The sequence below is a fragment of the Arachis duranensis genome, chromosome 1, assembly GCF_000817695.3.
Source record: "Arachis duranensis cultivar V14167 chromosome 1, aradu.V14167.gnm2.J7QH, whole genome shotgun sequence".
In the NCBI taxonomy this organism is placed as follows: domain Eukaryota; kingdom Viridiplantae; phylum Streptophyta; class Magnoliopsida; order Fabales; family Fabaceae; genus Arachis; species Arachis duranensis.
In genome coordinates this window covers 25,195,313-25,211,076 of record NC_029772.3, presented here as the reverse complement: position 1 = coordinate 25,211,076, position 15,764 = coordinate 25,195,313, and the positions used below count along the sequence as shown (strand labels likewise).

General features: G+C 37.4%; 1 long non-coding RNA gene across 2 annotated transcripts; it reads right to left on the bottom strand.

Moving 5' to 3' along the window:
* Positions 1–4,228: 4,228 nt before the first annotated feature.
* Positions 4,229–15,338, bottom strand: LOC110279514 (uncharacterized). 2 transcript variants are annotated; one of them, XR_008007207.1, is made up of 4 exons: positions 15,118–15,338; positions 5,594–6,003; positions 4,741–4,834; positions 4,229–4,637 (listed from the first exon to the last, which is right to left on the bottom strand). It is a non-coding gene; the product is annotated as an uncharacterized LOC110279514 (long non-coding RNA). The 2 variants fall into 2 exon arrangements; XR_008007208.1 differs by lacking the exons at positions 4,229–4,637; positions 4,741–4,834 and having other exon boundaries at positions 5,628–5,695; positions 5,786–6,003.
* Between the last annotated feature and the right edge of the window lie 426 nt (positions 15,339–15,764).

Below are 15,764 nucleotides of genomic sequence, written 5' to 3'. Positions count from 1 at the left end.
TCACAAGCTGAATTTCCGAAATATGAGTCCAAGTTTTTTGCATGCATGTTACGGAAAGCATCCCTTTTTTATATTTTTCAAGTTGCAAAAAAGTAGTTTTTTTTTTCGTTTCTCTCGTTGGTAAATGCACCCTTTTATTTTAAGAGGGATGTTCTGGAGAATCAGCATAACTTGTTATTTTTCATAAGCAATTACATAATAATATTTAAAAATATAAATTAAAAATATATTATTAAATTACTAAAATTTAAAAAATTAGACTGATAACTAAAAATACTAATAGAAAATACTAACTTTTATTAGTCTTTAAATTTTTTTATTTTAAATTTTGTAAGTTGTGAAAAGATATTTTTGCAAATGGCAAAAAGTCTGTTTAACGTTTTAAAGGTAAGAAACTGGATATAAAAAAGCAACTTAAACGCTTTATTATAACGGTGAGATATTTGTGTGTAATTAAAAGACTACTTTTTGTTATTGTTTGACAAAATATGGAGTTACAAACCGATCTTTGTCAAACATGCAAACTCATGCTTTAAAGAAGCCGAATTATATTTTATACAGGGCGGAGCTATATTGTAGCAAAGGGGAATAATGGCCCCTAATTTTAATTTTTTACATGTAAATTATATGTAAATTTCAGTTTAGCCTCCTCTCAAAATTTTATTTTAATCTTAATTTATTATATAAATATTTTTGGCCCCCTCTAATCTTTTCTCTAGCTCCGCCCCTGATTTTATAGACACTTAATTATAGTATTTGGTGGGTTAATATAATTCTAAAATGTTCATCATTGATAAAGCAAGTATGCAACAATTATTTTTGGTTTATCAATGACTCAAGTTTAAGTATTAATAATAGAATTATATGTTGAGCTAGATCAGTCAACTATGAATGAGGCTGAAGAGGAGTACAACATTGATGAAGGAAAATAAACTAAGAAGAAAATAATCGAAATCGTCAAAAGAAATTTGAAGGCAACTATCAAATTAGTGACAAAAATGAGGATGAAACGACAATATAGTCATGCAAAATGCAGAAAATACAAAGGCAAACCAACAACCCTTCAAGTTGTCATCTTTTATATATGTTTTAGATCTTAAGGCTATGCATATACTGAAACTTCTTCCGTATGCAAACTCGAGTATGTGATACAAATAATTTTTTATAGCAATAGTTTATAAGCAACTAATCAATTATTTGCTAATTATATTGAAAATTTTCACTACAAGGAACAGTGAATTTTTTTATGCTAAAAATTGACGGCCAATTTTTTTGTCGTCAATATTTTTTTACATCTTGTTGTCGATATGATTAAAAAAAATTAAAAATAAAATATTAAAATCGACAGTTAATCGTCGATTATTTTGATGACATTATAACCTCCTCTTCTTATTTTTATATTGTTGACGAACCGTTGAATTAGAATACTTTTTCTCTAAAATCGACGGATATGGCATCGATTTTAGTATTTAAAATATTGACATCACATTATCGTTATAATGACCCAATTCCCAGTACGTCATGATCATACTGGAAACCGAGTGTCACCAACTTGCTTACCCAAACTTTAACGATTTACTATTAAGCTTGTCATCGAATTAATGCACTATCGAATTTTTGGAAAAACTTTTACTTTATAAAAAGATTTGCGAGGACAGCTAATTAAACATACACAAGTCACAATAAGGAATCAAATAAAGCATACACAAGGCCAACATTATATATAAACATAACATATATCATAGATCATACATACATATAAAGATACTACCATATATATCATAAGTTAGCATACAACCCTTCATATCTTGTTACTATATACATAATTAACACTTCGGGTCCTGGTCCATTTGGGAAGCCCCTTAGCTGGCGTCCGAAACTAGGCTAGCCAGTATTTACAGCTCCTAATCTCTCGGTGGATCTATCCAAAAGTGAGAGACTAAACCAAAATTCCCACGCTAAACTGAAGGCGCCACCCGAAATTCACTGCCAACTCTTACTATCTCTGATCGATCATAAGACGAGATCTCTATCACCTTCATAACCTTCTCTGGGTCCTCGTATATATAGGGCTAATATTAACTAGATTTCCTGTTTCCATCTGAAGGGGAAGAGCAAGGGTAAGAACTGCGGAGTTCTTAGTAGGGTCAGGGAGGTTAGTTAAGTCCGTTTTAATACTATACCTAGTCAGCAGCAACAGCCGAATCACGCATCAAACAAAATAACTATAGAACATAACGAGAAAACAAACACAACACATACACAATCACAGAAAACAGAATTCATAGAAGATATGTTCAAACAATCATGATGCATGTCTATCCCTAGTGCATGTAATGAGCTCATCTGTCGGTTTCGACCCACTCCCGACATAACTCAGTAACCTTTGTCTGATTTTGGTTTCCAATGCCATAACCTCTCTAAGCAACCTCTATCTTACTTTTCGTATCCGTAATAGTGTGAAAAGAAGGCCCGACTCCAAGTTGTTCAAGAATAGTGGCGTTGAGTTTCTCGACCCTTTGCCTTAGGATTAGTTAGTTCTATTTCTCGATAGGGGCAAGGGAAGGGGTATAACTCAGCGGTAGAGTGTCACCTTGACGTGGTGGAAGTCATCAGTTCGAGCCTGGTGCGACTCTCTTGAGCCGATGTATGCAAACATAAACTCTGTAAGCAACATCGGTCTTACAGGTGAGGCTCTCTCTGGCCAATGTATGTATCGATAACCTCTATAAAAAATCTCTGTCTTTCAGGGGCGACCATCCCTTGGATTGGCCGATGTATCTCTGGAAGCAAATTTCGGTAGACTCACCACCATATCTCTACTCGTTTTCAGCAGGTACATAATCATCTCAGCTTGTTCTCAAGGCCCAATATACTTCTACTTATCCCCTTTTCGTTTCGTTCTTTCTTTCGTTTCTTTTATTCCTACTCTCTGCTCTCCTGTGGCAGAGGTTCTTTAGATTCTTTTAATCTTTACTCTCTGTTCATCTGTAGCAGAGGTTTCTTTAATATTTTTCTTTTCTTTTCTTTTCTTTCTTCTTCGTCTTTCTTTTCTATTTTTCCATAAATAAATTATTTTCGCATTATTCCCTTGCCTCTCCCTAAGTGTCTTATGGAAAAGAATTATAAATTTCTTTAATTAAGTCTGCGTTCTCTTAAACTTTTAGGATTACTTTGCTTGCTTGCTTACTCAATAATATTACACATTATAATATTCTTACAAAATAATATCTTTGATAAATATTAATTATAGTAATGATTTATTTTAATATAAATGATTAATTTTAAAGAAGTATTTAAAATAATATTTATAATCTTCTTTTAAAACTTAGTTTATAAAACCTTATTTTTAAACTTTTATAAATCTAACCTGAACTTTTATAAAATACTCATTTTATCCCTGAACTTTACTTATTACCCAAAATACCAGAAAACTTATATAATTGCAAATTATACCTCAATTTTTATATACAAATAAAATGTAATTACTAATCTTTCTTTTATACCAAAATCGAAACCCTTAGCTCTTCTCTTTCAAAATATTACTTGTATTTTAATCCGTTTTTGAGTCTCTCAATTACCGATTTTTCACAACTTTTAATTTAATCTTTCAACCACCAAATATCTTCAATCTCCTCAAAATACCACATCACAACAGTGCCAAACCCATTAAAACAACCCCAGCTGAGCTGTTCCTCATAGCAAAACCAACAAATCACAAGCAATAACAATAATTCAACATAAACTCATTCAAACTCAAATAATAATCAATTAAATCAACATTCACTTATCAAATTCACATTTAATTATTATAAAGTTATCAAACCCTATTTCCATGCGAATTTTAAATCAACGAAAACTCCGAAAAAACTTTTTAATCGAGCTGCTGAAGAAAAAAGTCAAAAATCGTCTGTGTCTCTTAAAATTTTAATTGGTCAAACTCCAAAAATAACGCTAACGTATAGAAGAGAAGGATACAAACACTTTTATCAGATTATATTTTTTATTAGAATTACGAATCACAAAACTCGTGGGAGGCCACGGTTCTCTCAAGGGTTACTCTCGATTTCTCTCTCCTTTTTTTTTTGTAGCATTTGTAGCATTCAACAAGGTTGTATACTCTATGCGGACCATGGCAGGAATCATAGCAAAATAGGTCACTAATTGTCCAAAAAATTTATATTAATCAACAACTTGAAACAGTCAAGTTAAAAAACTTCATAAATGGGTAAAACAGTAGACCAAGGGCATTCAACATGCAGCATACTAACAATCCCTCATTAAGCAATTTAAAGAGTTCCATTAAGTCACGACAACTTCAACACAGAAGTCTTGGGCAGCCTATAAATCCAAATCCAAATTTTTAGAACTATTGCAATATCTTCAAGGGTTCAGGTATCGTGTCGCCCACACAGTTAGGTGCCACGCATTCTTCGTATCAGGGGACATTCCACCATATGGATATTCATTCTTGTCCGGCGTTTTATTGAGGTCATATGATAGCATCGAGGCCTTTTGTCCAGCAGAATCAGCCTCTTCAGAGCTTTCGGAGGAGACATCAGCCTCTTTTTCCACTGAATCCGGCACCACCTCCCCCGTTTCTTCGGGTGCCTCCTGAACCTGGGATCGAGATAATCCTGACAGGTATGTCATGGCCAAATATAAGCGCAAAATGTTAGGACTTAGTGTATGAACGTAATTATTCTAATTCAAAGAATTTCAAGAAGTTGATAATATTACGTTCCCATAGTCGTTCAAGTCCATCTTCTATGAGTTTGAACTCCTCTCGTGCTGCAATATCCAGTTTAACAACAAGAGTATTTTCATAGCGTACCTGCACAACACACCACCCGAATAATGTAGAAACACCTTTTGTAAAAACCACAGACAATGCAATCCCTTACAATATATGATATATATAATTATTCACATCATTCCAAACCTATACCATTACCAAACAGATTCAAGAAGGCATAAAAGATATGGCATCCAAAAAGGAGTACACAAATAACAGCATCAAAAATTGGAACCTTTGGGGTTGCTCCTACTTAAGTTAGAATTAAAAAATTTAGCTCATGCACAGAGTTCAGTGTACGAAGAACAATTAAAAGAACGCCCACCTTCAGCAATTTCCGTTGACATATATATGTATATACTTGTATAAAGAAGCAAAAGGTTAATTGCATGCATTTGAGCCCTTCTAGAAAACTCAGCCATTTGTATTTTATAAGAGACATTACTATTAAATAGGATAAGGATAATAAGCCTACGTAATCCCAGAATTCAGCTTCATGACAGGGTTGAGAATTTCCCATTATATATATATAAAATGTTTCATCATGACATTACCTTCAGCAGGTATCAAACTTTCCTTTAATTTATTACACCCGCATAGATTAGAAACATGGCAATTAGAAACCACAAAAGGATCAATATTATATGCTTGAGTACGACAAAATTAAAGGGTCTATATTATATTAATGAACAGAATTTAATTATAATCTTAGAAAGCAAATAAAATAGTTTAGATATCTAGATAGATAAATATTATACACGTTAGATAAATAGCCCTGGAATAACACCACTATTTTACCTTCACCTCGTCAAGTATTTTCTGCGACTCCCACGAGTCCGTACTTGTTATAAACTCAAACCCATATTTGGCTCGGTACTTTCGGTCCCAATGAAGCAATTCCTAGCATTTACACATAAACATGTATATATGGGTTTCCCTCACAAATAAGAAAAGTATTTACAAAATAAAATTGGGTAGCAGCAAACAAACCCTCATCATTGATCCTGGGGCATAACGAATGGCTCGAAAGAGGTGACTTTGTCCAGAGAAGGCATCCAACCATGATTGTATAGGGGACTCTCTGAACCACAACTGCCTTGCAAATGAGGTTGCGACCTCCAACGAAGAGAAAGGAGACGCATCTATCATCTTCTCTGCGAACCAACGGCTTCTGGAAATGAGAAAGAAGTCTCTGCTCTCCAATTTCCCTGAAAGTCAACAGAGATAGAAAGATCGTCCAAGTACAGCATAAGTTTACATGAGAGGATAAGTTTTAAAAAATCTAAGAAGTCTCAATCAATTCGACCTATTATCCAACGATATGACAAACATAGAATCCATTAAATACAATCCAATCTCTTAGGAATCGGCTGCCTCATCACAGTCTTCAACCCCGTCTGTAATGGATTCCTCTAAATCACCGTCTCTTGTCAACCGCAGGCCTTCGACATCAAATTCAGGCAAGCTAGTCATACAGGATTGTGATGAAGGTCGACCTCGCAATGTTCATAGTCCTCGCCCATGTCAAACAAATCCCTTGGTTTCACATGGACTACTACACTCCATCCGCTCTCCACCTCATCCTCCACGTAGAATACAAGACGCACCTCAATTGCCAAGATGTATGGCTCATCGTCTTCTCGATCACCGGTGTGAATCGATGTCGCAAAATTGACACAGGTGTGGCTGAAAACATCCTGTCGGATACCTCTCCCCGACGTGGTATCCGCCCAAAGACACTTGAACAAGACTACATTGAATTGACCACTGTAATTTAGCTCGATGATGTCTACTAATCTCACGTAATACGAGACACCGCCAACAGCAACATTGGCATCCCGTTTACTTGCATAACTTCTAGTATCCGAAGTGACATAAACCCCGCTGTTCTATGTTTTCATTCTTTCCTCCCTCGACATGGTCCTAAATTTAAATCCGTTGATGTTGTATGCCATATAGCGTTTGGCCTGAGCATTCGGACCGCAAGCAAGCCATTGCAACTCGTTCGAATGATTGGCGCTTCCAAATGTGACCTGGCATTGAACAATTAGAGGCAAGAAAGCATAACATGGTAGTAGGATCCAGGAGATATTAAGATTACCTTATGCCTGAGCCAGTTCGAAAATTCTCTGTGCACAACATTATCTACGTGAGACTGGGACCTTGTTTTACTTCGCAACCTTCTCTTTGTGATGGCTCTGAACTCACTGTGCACACAAAAAGGTATTTCAAGTTCAGTACTATCAAAACTGAATTGGCTCACGGTATAAATTTAGAACTCAGGCTCTGCACGTACTCCAATAATTTCTCTACAGCAATGCAGTTGACCAGTACATGACGATGTGCTTGAAGCTTTTCGGTGGGTGTTAGTTTGAAAAATGAGGCTGCCCCGACCGCCTTTCCAACCTCTGGGAACAAGTTGGCAATCTCACTCGGCCGGGCATCGCTCGGCCGGTCGTCAACGCGCGTCGGTCGGTTGATCCTTGTCTCGACGTTATCTAGGTATCTTGAACAGAATGTGAGAATCTCCTCAGATAGGTAGCCCTCTGCTATCGATCCTTCCGGTTGTGCCCTATTACGCACGTACTGCTTGAGACGACATAGGTACCTTCGAGAATGTAACATATAAATTAATAGGTGACAGATCCTAATAAAACAGGCCGAGAAATCTTAAGTAGATCTTTACCTCTCGATTGGGTACATCCACCGGTAGTGCACTGGGCCACCGAGACGTACCTCCTCGACCAAATGCACCGTTAGATGAACCATGACTGTAAAGAAGGAAGGTGGAAATATCATCTCCATATGGCACAGAGTATGGACCACACGATCCTGAAGGAGAGGAAGTTGTTGAGGATCTATGGATTTACTGCATATTAGTCGAAAAAAGGCTGATAAATCGGCCAGGACGGCGGACACTGGGGTCGGCAATACGTGTTTTGACGCAATTGGCAATAGATGTTCCATTAGAACATGGCAGTCATGACTCTTCAAACCAAATAACTTGCGCTGTTTTAAGTCAACACAGCGAGAGATGTTGCTAGAGTACCCGTCTGGAAAAACCACATTCTTTATGGTCCTAAGAAAGACATCCTTCTGTGAGTTCGACATGGTAAAAACTGCAGCGGGATACTTTCCACCTTCAAGTGGCCACATATCATGCCTGATTCCCATCATCTGGAGATCTTTACGAGCCTTCAGGTGGTCTTTGGATTTACTGCTCTCGTTCAACATAGTGAATACAATGTTATCGCACACATTCTTCTCTATACCCAGCTTTTGGACATATAGCATGCAGTCATTTGGACATGCATTTATCTTCTTGTACTCTATACCCAGCTTTCTTATGATCCTCTTGGCATCGTGCAAGGTCCTCGGAATCTGTGCATGCTCAAATGCATCCCCCAATAGCTCTAGAATCAATCCAAAAGCCTTGTTGCTCACTCCGCACATGCACTTTATATGGTACAGCCTAACCAGGAAAGAGAGCTTCGAGAATCTTGAACATCCTGGATATAATTCCTGCTCGCCATCATTAAGCAAGTCTTGAAAGGCACGAGCCTCGTGACTAGGTTCATTAGATAAGTACGGCAACCCATCCGCAACGTCTCCAGCATGCCCATGCATGGAATCGTCATCCTCGCTCTGCAGTCCCGGCAAATTGAATGCGTCGTGGATCATGTCACGCATTTGATCTCCTGAATTTATAGTGGGATCTAGTTCTTCCCTACCGCTGGGTCTCTCGTCTATTATCCTCTCACCATGATGTAACCAAAAGGTATAGTTGGGGGGAAATGGTTTCATCAAAAGATGATCGTATGCATCTTCTCTAGTCTGGAAAAATCGGAACCCACACATAGGGCATGGACAATGTATCATCCCATCGGATGATGCATTGGCAAATGCGAAGTCGAGGAATATATTCAGTTCATCCCTATATTCTGTACTACCTCGTGGCTTTGTAATCCAGCTCTTATCAATGTCTTAGTAAATGAAATAGCACATACAAATAGATACTTAGTAAAAAAGTACATAGAAATAAAAACCCCAACTAAAAAATGGGGTGTGTGTCAGTTGAACCAATAACAGTTTATCATAATTATGTTAAGGGACAGTACCATACGATAATAAACTCGACAAGATATTACAAGCTAAACCATGTAGGAAGAAACGCAATAACTCAAAACAGAAACAGAACCAAAGTTGAGTGCATCCCAGATAACATGAAGAACAGGAAAGGTATTGGGAAGGAGGCTTACTCATGTTTAAAATTCTGTGCTTTCTTAAAAGAATACTGGTAGAAAGAATTGCTGGTTCCAAGTCCAAAAAATGAAAAGATAAAGAAAAGCTACCTTAAAAATTGAAAAAGAAACCAAGAATAACTGTTAAAATTAAACAATAAATAGGTCAACAAAGATAACTAAACAATGATCATGTACAGTGAATTGGATCTTTAAAATATCTCGAAAATGGAAGACAAAACAGTATTAAAAGTTAGAATTAAAAGAAAGTTAATAAAAAGGGGTCAAAATAACAATAATAACAAATGGAGGATAGATTCATAAAACTTTAAGGATATATTACACCTTGTATGCTTATAAGAAGCTCTTATTATAGTTTCCCTGCCATAATTGTCTTTGACCGTGTAAATATAATAAACAAGTTCAGTGAGTAAGAATGAATTATTAAGCCCTCAACTCAATTTCAATATATTGAACAAGTCACTTGTAACGGGTTTTGCGAAGTCAATATTGTTCCTTTACTTGGAAAAGAAAAAGGGCATTCAAGAAAATGTGGTTTTGAGCCATGGTAAGGGAGCTGCTATAACATTAATAATTATAGTAACAATGATGAAGAATATAATTGAGTTCTTTATCTATTTTGGCTTCATCTGCCATGTGACATAGAAACTGTATTACCCAAGCAGGAATTAGAAAGAGGAAACCATGGTCAAGCGAAATCAATTGAAGTCAAGTAAAAAAAAAGCAACTTTATAAGTAAACACGCAGAGTCCATAATATCTTTATTGTTTTTCATTCTTGGATAAATGCCCAAAGTCCTATCTTATATAAACCATACTTCTCTATCAATAATTAGTATATAAACCATGACTATAATACAAAGGAAAACTGTATATTCTGTTGGAATTAGTATATAAACCGTGACTAAAATCCTATCCATAATATCTAGCTAGCTGCGGATACTAGTTAAGCACTACTTTCAAGTTTCACATAAATAATAATACAAAGAAAACCTGTATATTCTGTTGCAATTTGTTGAACATAACAGATACCATCAGTCAAACCAAAAATGAAATAAAGACTCATGTATCTATATGTTTGTTAGAACTTAGTAACTCCTCTTGACTTCAACATTTCATTCATTAGTCATATTTTTTGGAAATTAGAATGCCACCAAATATACTATATGATCAATTATCCAACAATATCCAAAACTCACACAATATTGCTTATTTCACTTTAATATTACTAACAATAGGCAAAAGATGCAGTGGTGACAAGTTTTCAATGCAGGTAAGTATTGGTTATAACACATATACACTATTATGGTTACATCAGGCCCAAATCATTCTTATTAAAACCCTTTTCCTAACCAGGAGAATTGTCAATTCCACTACTCACATGTGCAAAAGATGAATGGATACAACATTAATAAATCAAATTTATCAGAGTGGATTCAAATTTCCAAGCTTAGAGGCAGACCATAGAGGCAGGACAGAATGCAAAGATCACAATGGAGATCATTATGAACACTGTAGCGTTTGTATGTCTGTAGTTCTGTACACGCACCTGAAAGGAATGATGACAACCACTTTGCATCTATATATCAGGGTTAATCCATAACCTTGTAACTAGACTAGTCTATTTAATTTCATACTTTAAAAGCAACATACACAGGGAGGGGAGTCAGTGATGTTTCAAAGGCTAGTGGGATTTTCTTGTCTCTCAACCAAAGTATTTCAGATTCAATCCAACTCACACGATTACCCTTCAAGTTCAACTAACTCTATCAGGTTTAAGAAGGCAATATAAATTTGAGTTCGACATGGTAAAGACTGCAGCGGGATACTTTCCACCTTCAAGTGGCCACATATCATGCCTGATTCCCATCATCTGGAGATCTTTACGAGCCTTCAAGTGGTCTTTGGATTTACCGCTCTCGTTCAACATGGTGAATACAATGTTATCGCACACATTCTTCTCTATGTGCATGACGTCAAGGTTGTGACGTAATTCGTTGAACTCCCAGTAAGGCAGATCAAAGAATACACTCATCTTCTTCCAGGGTGACTCGTCCTGCACCACGGTCTACTGGCCACGTCTTCTTTTACCGCCCACCGCATGCACCTTGACCTGTGAGACGGGCACATCCTCTAATTGTCTAAGGACATCCCTGCCAGTCAATTTGGTAGGTAGGGATCTATCCTCTACTTTACCATCAAATCTAATCCGATCTCTTCTATATCTGTGATCGCGATTCAAGAAGCGCCGATGACCCATATAACACCATTTCTGACTGAAAGTGAGTCACATAGTCTCGGCATCCAAGTTACACGTGGGGCAGGCTCTCCCGCCGTACGTATTCCAACCAGACAAATTGCCCAAGCCAGGAAAATCGCTGATAGTCCACATCAACGCAGCACGCATCTTGAATGTTTTCTTCTCACTAGCGTTGTAGGTATCAACACCGGCCCACAACTGCTTCAACTCATCGATCAGGGGCTGCAAGTATACATCTATGTCATTGCTAGGCATTTTAGGACCGGGAATAATCATAGAGAGTATGAAGTTGGTTTGTTTCATGCAAATCCAGGGAGGTAAGTTATATGGGATAAGAATCACTGGCCATATTCAGTACTTTGAACTGAGGTTTCCATAAGGATTGAAGCCATCACTGGCCAAGGCTAAGCGAACACTGCGCGGATCGCCCGAAAAGTCAGTATATCTCATGTCAAATGCTTTCCAACCCTCGCCATCTCTGGGATGCCTCAAGAAACCATCAGAATTGGTGCCTCTCTTGTGCCACAACATGTCCACAGTAGTCTTGCTGGACATGAATAACCGCTGCAACCGTGGAATCAGAGGAAAATAACGAAGAACTTTCGCCGCCTGAGGTTTACCATTCTTCTTGACAACAGCGTTGATCTTTACTATTGAATTCTTCCTGGTCTTCTGCTTCCACCTGGATGCTCCACACTGTTTGCATCTAGACAGGTCGTGGTCGGGACCCTGGTATAGCATGCAGTCATTTGGACATGCATTTATCTTCTTGTACTCTATACCCAGCTTTCTTATGATCCTCTTGGCATCGTGCAAGGTCCTCAGAATCTGTGCATGCTCAAATGCATCCCCCAATAGCTCTAGAATCAATCCAAAAGCCTTGTTGCTCACTCCGCACATGCACTTTATATGGTACAGCCTAACCAGGAAAGAGAGCTTCGAGAATCTTGAACATCCTGGATATAATTCCTGCTCGCCGTCATTAAGCAAGTCTTGAAAGGCACGAGCCTCGTGACTAGGTTCATTAGATAAGTACGGCAACCCATCCGCAACGTCTCCAGCATGCCCATGCATGGAATCGTCATCCTCGCTCTGCAGTCCCGGCAAATTGAATGCGTCGTGGATCATGTCACGCATTTGATCTCCTGAATTTATAGTGGGATCTAGTTCTTCCCTACCGCTGGGTCTCTCGTCTATTATCCTCTCACCATGATGTAACCAAAAGGTATAGTTGGGGGGAAATGGTTTCATCAAAAGATGATCGTATGCATCTTCTCTAGTCTGAAAAAATCGGAACCCACACATAGGGCATGGACAATGTATCATCCCATCGGATGATGCATTGGCAAATACGAAGTCGAGGAATATATTCAGTTCATCCCTATATTCTGTACTACCTCGTGGCTTTGTAATCCAGCTCTTATCAATGTCTTAGTAAATGAAATAGCACATACAAATAGATACTTAGTAAAAAAGTACATAGAAATAAAAACCCCAACTAAAAAATGGGGTGTGTGTCAGTTGAACCAATAACAGTTTATCACAATTATGTTAAGGGACAGTACCATACGATAATAAACTCGACAAGATATTACAAGCTAAACCATGTAGGAAGAAACGCAATAACTCAAAACAGAAACAGAACCAAAGTTGAGTGCATCCCAGATAACATGAAGAACAGGAAAGGTATTGGGAAGGAGGCTTACTCATGTTTAAAATTCTGTGCTTTCTTAAAAGAATACTGGTAGAAAGAATTGCTGGTTCCAAGTCCAAAAAATGAAAAGATAAAGAAAAGCTACCTTAAAAATTGAAAAAGAAACCAAGAATAACTGTTAAAATTAAATAATAAATAGGTCAACAAAGATAACTAAACAATGATCATGTACAGTGAATTGGATCTTTAAAATATCTCGAAAATGGAAGACAAAACAGTATTAAAAGTTAGAATTAAAAGAAAGTTAATAAAAAGGGGTCAAAATAACAATAATAACAAATGGAGGATAGATTCATAAAACTTTAAGGATATATTACACCTTGTATGATTATAAGAAGCTCTTATTATAGTTTCCCTGCCATAATTGTCTTTGACCGTGTAAATATAATAAACAAGTTCAGTGAGTAAGAATGAATTATTAAGCCCTCAACTCAATTTCAATATATTGAACAAGTCACTTGTAATGGGTTTTGAGAAGTCAATATTGTTCCTTTACTTGGAAAAGAAAAAGGGCATTCAAGAAAATGTGGTTTTGAGCCATGGTAAGGGAGCTGCTATAACATTAATAATTATAGTAACAATGATGAAGAATATAATTGAGTTCTTTATCTATTTTGGCTTCATCTGCCATGTGACATAGAAACTGTATTACCCAAGCAGGAAGTAGAAAGAGGAAACCATGGTCAAGCGAAATCAATTGAAGTCAAGTAAAAAAAAAGCAACTTTATAAGTAAACACGCAGAGTCCATAATATCTTTATTGTTTTTCATTCTTGGATAAATGCTCAAAGTCCTATCTTATATAAACCATACTTCTCTATCAATAATTAGTATATAAACCATGACTATAATACAAAGGAAAACTGTATATTCTGTTGGAATTAGTATATAAACCGTGACTAAAATCCTATCCATAATATCTAGCTAGCTGCGGATACTAGTTAAGCACTACTTTCAAGTTTCACATAAATAATAATACAAAGAAAACCTGTATATTCTGTTGCAATTTGTTGAACATAACAAGTACCAATCAATCAAACCAAAAATGAAATAAAGACTCATGTATCTATATGTTTGTTAGAACTTAGTAACTCCTCTTGACTTCAACATTTCATTCATTAGTCATATTTTTTGGAAATTAGAATGCCACCAAATATACTATATGATCAATTATCCAACAATATCCAAAACTCACACAATATTGCTTATTTCACTTTAATATTACTAACAATAGGCAAAAGATGCAGTGGTGACAAGTTTTCAATGCAGGTAAGTATTGGTTATAACACATATACACTATTATGGTTACATCAGGCCCAAATTATTCTTATTAAAACCCTTTTCCTAACCAGGAGAATTGTCAATTCCACTACTCACATGTGCAAAAGATGAATGGATACAACATTAATAAATCAAATTTATCAGAGTGGATTCAAATTTCCAAGCTTAGAGGCAGACCATAGAGGCAGGACAGAATGCAAAGATCACAATGGAGATCATTATGAACACTGTAGCGTTTGTATGTCAGTAGTTCTGTACACGCACCTGAAAGGAATGATGACAACCACTTTGCATCTATATATCAGGGTTAATCCATAACCTTGTAACTAGACTAGTCTATTTAATTTCATACTTTAAAAGCAACATACACAGGGAGGGGAGTCAGTGATGTTTCAAAGGCTAGTGGGATTTTCTTGTCTCTCAACCAAAGTATTTCAGATTCAATCCAACTCACACGATTACCCTTCAAGTTCAACTAACTCTATCAGGTTTAAGAAGGCAATATAAATTTGAGTTTCGATCGTAAGAAAAAGGGGATAAAAAGACAATAATCAACAATCAATTGAGCATCAAAGAATCTGTAAAATTAAATCAATCCTATAGTCTCAACATGCTTTTTTGTTCACTCAAAGCACTCAACCTTGTTTCTCAGCTCCCCATTCATCACACAAAGCTAATAGTACTCTATCTGTCTACACAAAACAGCTTCAATTAACAACAATTTATAGAACATATAGACAAATACATGTTCGGAACTCGGTACCAATAATGAAAACTAGAAGAAAAGCTCGTTGTGGAGGAACAAACCAGTGAAAGGGGGAGGCAGCAATAGCTAGGATTCGCGCACGGTGAAGGACGGTGTCGCGGTTTCACACAGTACCGATGAGATGTTCAACTTCGTCGCCGGAAATACAACCACGGTTGGCCGCTGCGCAATTCGACAACCAAGACGGAAGCGCCGGGTGGAGCGGATGGTACGCGGCTCTGCTCCCGCTCGTGTTCGGTGCGCTAGCAAAATCAAGTGCTGGGTTTCTGCAAAATTGGAGGGAGGGGTTTCGATTAATGGATTTAAGGTAAAGGGGGGAATTTAATTAAGGAATTGAAACTCACCTGGCGGCGTTTATAGGTGTACTCGCGGGTAGGTTGCGGCAGATTTAGGTTGGGTGCTCTTCGCGCCTCTGCCTGTGCTTTCGTTCGCACCAAGAAGGCTTCGTAAAATCTGGAGGGTTCAAGATAAACAGACCACTTTCGCAGCGGTTCGGACTGCACGGCCGCTATCCAGGGGGCGTTTAGCGGTACCTGCCATGACCGCCGCTGACCTCTGCTGGGATCTTCCCAACTAGCGGCGTTGTTGGAATGGGCCGCTGTTTCTCCGCCGCTAGGCTCCGCCTCTGCTGTAGTAGGTGATAGCAAAATTAAGCAAGAATTATGTGTCAAAAGCGGGGTTTATGTGT